This window comes from Euprymna scolopes, chromosome 6 (genome assembly GCF_053919585.1).
Source record: "Euprymna scolopes isolate OS-2025 chromosome 6, ASM5391958v1, whole genome shotgun sequence".
Taxonomy (NCBI): domain Eukaryota; kingdom Metazoa; phylum Mollusca; class Cephalopoda; order Sepiida; family Sepiolidae; genus Euprymna; species Euprymna scolopes.
The window spans coordinates 64,143,568-64,152,089 of record NC_136487.1 but is presented as its reverse complement, the minus strand read 5'-3'; the positions used below and the strand labels follow the sequence as shown (position 1 = coordinate 64,152,089).

General features: G+C 34.7%; 1 pseudogene; it reads left to right on the top strand.

Annotated features, from left to right (window-relative positions):
* Positions 1–6,914: 6,914 nt before the first annotated feature.
* LOC145278382 (5S ribosomal RNA) lies at positions 6,915–7,031 on the top strand (annotated as a pseudogene).
* The last annotated feature ends 1,491 nt before the right edge of the window (positions 7,032–8,522 follow it).

Here is an 8,522-nt window from a genome sequence, read left to right as displayed (position 1 = left end):
TACCTGCTTTATTAGCTCTGAACTTATGACAGTATCAGTTCGCTTACAGGAATCATCTTCTATAATATAAATCTCACCTGTTTGTTTAAATATATATGTATGTATGTATGTATGTATGTATGTATGCATGTCTGCCTACAACTTTCGACAGAGGCGACGGAGTTTCACAAGATCAGTATCATTTTTAAGCAGGACCCTTCGAACGATAAATATCGAAAAATTAGCTAAAAACATTAATTCCTTCACCCTCAACGGGGCAGTTTTCTACAAGGAAGGGTCGCTTATATTTTCGAAAGTCATCCCCTCTTTTCGATTGACTAGCCTTAATTGAAACCTTCGCTACTTTCAGTTTGGCGATGGACGCAACGGCAAAGACGTCACTTTTTTCACGTTTTTTTCCTCCTACGCAGTACGGGTTCGACCCTTCCTGTCTACTACCACTTTTTTTTTTTTTGCCCAACACACACCTCCAAACTCCCGGGGATCCAGGCTAGTCATTAGAGAAAGCTCACTTTTATTAATTATTATTATTATTATTATTATTATTATTATTATTATTGTTATTATTGTTATTATTATTATTATTATTATTATTATTGTTATTATTGTTATTATTATTATTATTATTATTATTATTATTGTTATTATTATTGTTATTATTATTATTATTATTATTATTATTATTATTGTTATTATTATTATTATTATTATTATTATTATCATTATTATTATTATTTGTCAATTTTTCTTTCTGCCTTTACTACGACTAAGGAACCCAATCAACCTCTTGAAAAGACCAAGATTATAGATAAGAGGAAAGCAGGAATAGACTTACACAAGTCTGCAATTCTTGGAAACAAGCTACTGCAATATGAAATTATATTATAATGATGTATATAAACAGCAAATTAATGTAGACTACTAGACTAATAAGTCAAACGAGCTGGCACAAAGGAAGCAGAGAATAGATCAGGCATTTCAGAATAACTTTATATAATATCTATTGTTAACATATTGTTTACACGGTTCATATTTAGTTCAAATGATGATCCATATTTCCAAAGCACTTTTCGCATGTATATTTCGGCTTGCTTCTTAACTGCTTCCAAAATCATTTTTAAAATTTTGCCACGCTGTAAGTCTTCAAGTGATTTATCTCTCTTTCAATACTACACATCTCTATTCATAAAAACTGAACCAGTAGTGACAGTAGTGATATAGTTTTATCAGGTTGACAAGAAAGTTCTTGCGGTTTGAAACATTTAAATTCAGATGGAAATATCTCGGCTCAAACAAAAATTTCTTCATCGAAATAAGCACGATCAGAATCCACATACTTTTGCTAACGCATAACAACTGTATTTATGCTAGTAACGTAACAATCTTGCGTTCTGGTGGGGATTAAGTCATTGGAGATGTTTTTGACATCGTTTAGGTTTTTTAAGCATTTTTCACGCAAAAGTTGTCGAGATGCTTGAAAAAATAGTAGTCGGTAGGTGAGAGGTCTTAAGAATATTGCGGATGAGGCAGAGTTTTGTAGCCGGATTCGTTCAACTTCTGCAGAGTCAGTTTAGCAACGTTCAGTAGGACATTGTCGTGGAGAAGAATTTGGCCTTCTCTGTTGACTAATGCTGCGTGTTGTTGTCGAAGTTTCTGGCGCATTTCATCCATTTATTGACAGTACTAATAATGCCATATATAGTGCCATAATGGTTTCGCCCACATTCAAAAAACTGTAATGGATGAGGCCAGTCGCCGACCACCAAACATTCAGCATGACCTTCTTTTGGTGCAACTCTGGCTTCGGAAAGTGTCGTAGAGCTTCGTTGGCGTCTAACCACTGAGCTGAGCGTCGCCTGTTGTGGTAAAGAACCTACTTTTCATCGCAAAGTCACAACCAGGTGAAGAAACGAGGTTGTTCTTGTTGTGCAATATAAGGAAAGATTACGCTTCATAACGGCGTTTCTTTTGGTTGTTGTTCGATTCGTGAGACACATATTAATTTTTTTAACACTTTTTGTTTTTCCAATATCTCTGTAAAGTGATTAGAAATCATTGTATACGTTACGTCTAATTCAGAAGCAAGTTTTCAAACAGTTGTGCGTGAATTTGCTTCGATCATTGCCAACATCCGATGGCCGACCACTACGCTCATCATTTTCAAGATTTTTTCGCCACCACTCAATTTCTTAAACCATTATTGTGCTGTCCGTTGGTTCCTGGGCCAAATGCTTCATTGATATCGCGAGCTGTTTCCCCAGCTTTTCGGCCTAGCTTGAATTGAAATAAGAAAATTGTGCTAATTTGCTTTTTTCCATCTTATATTTATTATTCTTAAAACTAGAAATAATTGTTTTAAAAAGGTTGTAATTTAAGCGATTTGATAGAGCGAAAAACTCTGTTCAAAATGATATATAGATTGAAGGTATTATAACGAAACCCTATTTGAAAATACATCATTTGAAATCAAAATTCAAAATTCCGTAAGAACTTTCTTCTCAACCTAATAAAGTATAGCAAACCTATTTAAATAAGTGCTGGTAAAATAGACATCCGGAAATACGTTAGCTTTTAAAAAGAAAATACAGTGTTAAGAAGTCAGCCGAAGAAGGTATGATGACAAAACTGCGAAAAAGTACGAGTAAAAAAGATTTAGGTGAGCACATTGAGAGTATATGTATATTAGTACTCTTGCAGAATCTGACCTGGATCTTCGGGATTTTCCGTCAGTTATTGCATACGCTCGATCGGCAATTACCGGATTAAGCCGAGCCTTGTTCAAATGTTGAAACGCTAAATCGACATTTTGTATTGGTTTTATTTTGTTGTTCTTTTTTTTATATAAAAATGTAATTAAAATTTTTTTTTTTTTCGGTGATGGGGGTATTTTTTCTGTTTATTATTTAACATTCGTTGACAAAAATAAATTGTAAATTTTCTTGAAAAAAAAAAATTGGTACTTTCGCCTAACAATTTACGGTTTTCATAAAAATAATTCATCTTTTCTTATAAAAAAGACAACTCTGTTTACAAAAGAAAACTAAAAAGTTTACTACCAATTTTCATTTAAAATATCCAAATATATAAGTTTTCTTGAAAAAAAAAAACTATACTTTCTCCTAACAATTTACGGTTAACAAAAAAAAAAAAAAAGAAAAAAAACACTCATCTTATCTTTACCCCCCCCCCCCCAATTTTTTTTTTTAGAAAGAGTTGCAGAAAATAAATAAATAAAATAAAAGTAAATAAACAATACAAATTCAACTTTATTTAACAAAAAAAGATATATACACATATTCAGTACATTTGCAGTAGGTTTTTGTTATTTTTTGTTTATAGTATTTCTTTCTTTTTTTTTCAGATTTGTTTGTTTTGAAATTCGTCTGCGTCTGTTACTTTGCTCAGCTTAATCCGGTGACTGTTGGTGGAGCCCGAACCATAACCGACGGAAAATCCCAAGGATCCGAGTCAAATTCAGCAAGAGCACCGTATTATTAGACGGGGTTAGAGTTCAGGAGAGTCGGGGGAATTTACAAGATTATAGTAGTGTCAGTCGTTAGTTTAGTAGTTTGGTAGTAAACCGGTTGTTTTGTTTTAAGGTATATCAACCTTTTTCGAAGAGTTCCACGCTTCAAGTTTTTTATATTTTTAAATATTTATTTATGGTGTTTGGTTTGAGTGTTTTGTTTGACGGCATATCAACCCTTTTCAAGTTATTTATTGCCGAATCCAGTAATTTAAAAAAAATGTTTTCATATTTTCAAATATTTATTCATAGTGTTTTGCTTGGTTGTTTTGTAGACAAAATTATTTATGGTTATTGTTTTGCAGAACATGATTGAGTTTTGCAAAAAAGGAAAAAGAAACAATAACATCAATTTGTATTATTTGGATTCATCAGACTACTGTCTTCGTCTTACGTGTCATTTCTCATTTCGGTTGATGTAACCTCCGACTTTCTTCAGGCGTATGTTGTCCAATTCAGAAATGTTTCTGTCGAACTCGGAAATTTGGATAGAATTTCTAACGATGAAACTAAAGAAGGTTGGAAGTTACGTTGACTGAAACGTTGCGAAAATGACACTCAATATAAGAACAGTAGTTAAATGAATCCCAATAATACGAATAATCAATCCTCATCTCAAAAAATTGTAAACGTAATAGCATCAGTGTTTGGCGCCTTTTAGGTCAAGAAGCCGATATCTTCTAACAGACAGATCTAGTAGCATCAGATAGTAATACATAAAGTAGTATATATACGAGGGACGTGCAATAAGTAATGCCCCTGACCCACTTCCCATAGCAGTAGAGCAACGAAACTTGGCACAGTTATTAGTCTTTCTCTACCTAGGAACCACCCAGAGTTATGCATTTCTCCCATCGTTTGATGCAGCTCTGGAAACCGTTTCTATAAAACACCTCAGGTTGGTCCTCCAACCTCGACGTGACTTCAGAAATCAAGGCTGCATCATCTGGGAAACGTTTTCCTTTCAAAAACAATTTCATGGCTGGGAAGAGGTGAAAGTCAGAGGGTGCAAGGTCAGGAAAGTAGGGAGGATGGGGAGGTTTTCATAACCACACGCCCGTGCTTCTGATCTGGCGACATGCGGGTTGTGGACCGGAGCGTTGTCACGCAGGAGGAGGGTACCTTTGCTGATTTTGCCCCGCCTCTTGATTTTGATAGCTTCCCGTAATTTCCTCAAAAGTGAAGCATAATAGGCTCCTGTAATTGTGGTACCCTTTGCCAGGAAATCTGTCATCACTACTCCGTCCTGGTCCCAGAAGACTGTGAGCATGACATTGCCAGTGGAGGGCTGCACCCTTGCTTCCAAGTGCTTCCACTGCATTGACTGCGCTTTGGTCTCTGGATCATAGTGATGGACCCAGGTTTCATCCTGTGTAATCAGTCTTTTGAAAACCTTGGACTCATCTTCTTGGCACATCTCCAAATTCATCCTCGAGCAATCGACGCGTTCTCGCTTCTGGAATGGTGTGAGCAACCTGGGAATCCATCTGGCAGACACCTTATGCATATGCAAATGGTCATAAATGATAGTTTCCAGAGACCCTGTACTAATCTTGACATCTTGGACTATTTGGCGAATAGTAATGCGCCGATCTTCCAAAATGGCAGCCTCAACTGGACGGACAGGTGCATCATCAAGGGCAGAAGTGGGGCGACAAGGTCTGGGAGCTGTTTCCACAGACTTCCGGCCATGTTTGAATTCACGATGCCAGCGTTTTACAAGGTCATATGATGGGGCATTATCACCATAAGTTGCTTTCATTTCATCAAAAGTCTCCTGCGGTGTGCATCCTTTCAAATACAAAAACCGGATCACTGCTCGACATTCAACAGGCTCCATTTCACACCTGACTCAGTTCAAACACCTGTAAAACAGAAACCACAATTAGTTCAGAGTTGTAATTTGCCACGTAACCCGTAGAGATATAAATCATTGCACATGCAAAATTTCAGCTAGATCAGACAACTGGAAGTGGGTCAGGAGCATTACTTATTGCACGGCCCTCCTAGTATATACTCCACTCGACGTTGCCCGGTCGTACAATACACTGACACATGATATTTTTATTTATGCAGATTGCGTATATATTATTATGGAATAAACTGATAATTATATATTACGAGTAATTATTTGCCCGGTGGACTAATTCGCACAAAAAAATAAATAAATAAATAAATAAATAAATAATAATAATAATAATAATAATAATAATAATAATAATAATAATAATAATAATAATAATAATAATATTATTATTATCATGATAATGATAATAATAATAATAATAATAATAATAATAATAATAATAATAATAATAATAATAATGGCGTTCATCAAATTCCATCTGTGCTTGTTTACAATATCACGTCAACTGATATATGGGCTTGGTGATCTTTAGAATAGTCTTTCTTCTCATAAGTAAAAAAAAAAAAGAAGAATTTTTACATGGGAATATTATACGTTACACCGGCCGGTGTGATGGGCAGTGTAACGTAAAAAATTCCTCCTGTATAAATGTTTCTTTTTAACTACCAGAGAAGACTATTTTTAAGCTCGGATTTTTTCCGATTTTCGATACTTGTCGGATGAATTTCTCTTGCAAGCATATCTAAGAACACTGCCAAACATATAAATTACCTTTGTGTGAAATTTGCAAAAAAAAAAAAAAAAAAGAAAAAAAGGGGGGCTCAGCCGTTTTGGAACTTATGAGGAAAGAACTCAAACACACATACGAACACAAACACACATACATACACACACACACACAAAGTGAATTTTATATAATAATAGAGATAAAGATAAAGATATAGATATATTAAGTTAATAAGGCCTTATCTACCGAAACTCATGTTTGATTTTTTCCGCTCTCTAAATGCTTATAGGTTTGATGCTATAATAGTATGAAGAGGTTGCACCTATTTTGATGGCGATGATGTTTACTTTCTTTTGTCGAATTAACTTCTTGTCAGCGATTAAGAGAAATTTAACACCCGGCAACTGTCAAATGTAAGGTGTGCTTCCTGCCAACTTTCGCTACCGAAATGACAGCGCCATTGCATTTCTTTCTCGTTCGCCTCTCTTTATCTGTCGTCTGCTGTTCAACGCGCTTTCAACTTGCAGACGACAGCTGGCCTCTGATCTCGTAAATTGACAGCTACAATTCTAAAGCAAATTATTAAGAGAGAGAGAAAAAAATAAATCTGAGATAAAGATTGAATTAAATTACTTCATTTTATCGTCAAACAAGTGAAGTCATCCAGCGTTGTCCGTGAACCAATAAATTTAAGCCTTACAATTTCCAACAAATTTTGATCGCCCGTTTCTGACTTTATTTATATCATAGCAGTTACAGTAGGAACTTATTTTATTTATATGTACACGCAGTGTATAAACGGCTTGATCACGTTGACCCACTGGTTCCGTTAGATCACCAAAGTTAAGCACAGTTGAGCCTGGTCAGTACTAAAATGGGTGACCATTTGAGAATTCCTGGTGCTGTATGTGCTCTACGCTTATCTCGGCATCGTTTCCAATTCTCCTGGACTTCTCTTTGCCAATGGAATCAAGCATTGCCGGCTCAGGAGAGGTGTGGGTAGGAATTGCTCAACCCTTGCTTCATAATTCAGCGCGAGTCATTCATCGTCTCTCCTACCGAACGAACATCTATCCACGCGCAGTATCTTACATTAGATTGAGCTGTGGTTTCGCTTTGATCAACTGCGACGGCACAAACTCGAAATCAATGCGCGCCAAGGAAACTTGTCATCTGAAATACGATTTAAACTAATTCCAGAAGAGATCGTCTCGTGATAGGATATGTTATCTTGTTCTCATCGTTTAGTTACAAGCGACCTGCTAGTATGGAATTTCAGGATGGACTAAAGTCAGTTTACCTAACAATTCTCCTTATGTTCCAATGTTCTCTTCAATAAAAGTTGGTGTTATTTTACAGAAAGATGGTGACCCCTTTTTTCGAATTCAATATTTAATTTCAGACAGATGCGATCAAACAGTTAATTCTAACGTCACGTTCTTCACCCTAATATTCTTCTTTACCAAGCATTTAACTCTGACCATATATAAAAGTTAAAACAAGTTTCATTTATTTATTTATTCATTACGGATTATTATCCTTATTTTTAAGTTGTTGTTTCACGACGTTTCGGCCAACTGTTCCTCTGGCTTTCGTCAGGTGGTTAAAGGAATAGTTGACCGAAACACCGTGAAACAACAACTTAAAGATGAAGATAATACTCCGCAATAAATAAATAAATAAATAAATAAATAATACTCATCTTAATAATGAATTCCAATTAATTAAATAATATACATTTTTTTTCATGTCCGTACTATAAAACTATTTTCACATGTTTGACTTCAAGTGTTAGCTTTTCAATCAGTATTATTTGGTCGCGCCCTGTTTGAGAAGTGCAACAATGTAAATTTTATTAGTACTAGCGAGACCTGTGGAAATTCCACAGCGGCAGTCGACATAATTGTCGATATTGTTTCAATAATAATTATTTCTAATCAAAGATATTTTTTTATAGAATTAAAAGACATTTGACTTACTCTGAGTCTATTCATTTTTTTTTTAAATAAACCATGGCACACGCAAACCATTACGTAAATTATCAAATATTTCACAACCATTTTTTTACATTACAATTTTGAGATCAAATTTTCTATGAGAAATCGTGTCAAGGATGCCATTAATACAGGATAAGGTTTCACTAAGAAAATAAACAAAATTAAAAAAAAAAAAACAAAGCATGTTTTCTTCAAAACGTATGACCAAAAAGCGGCATCATTTATTTTAAATGTTTTTTACATTGCTTCTTAGGTGATAGGGATATCCTATTTATTAAAAAGAAAGATAGAAGTTGTTAACAACATTACATTTGCGTATGTGTATACTGATTTAATGTTCATAGTATATTATTATCTTCTATCCTTCTTTTTTAATAAATAGGATCTCCCGATCGAAGAATTTAT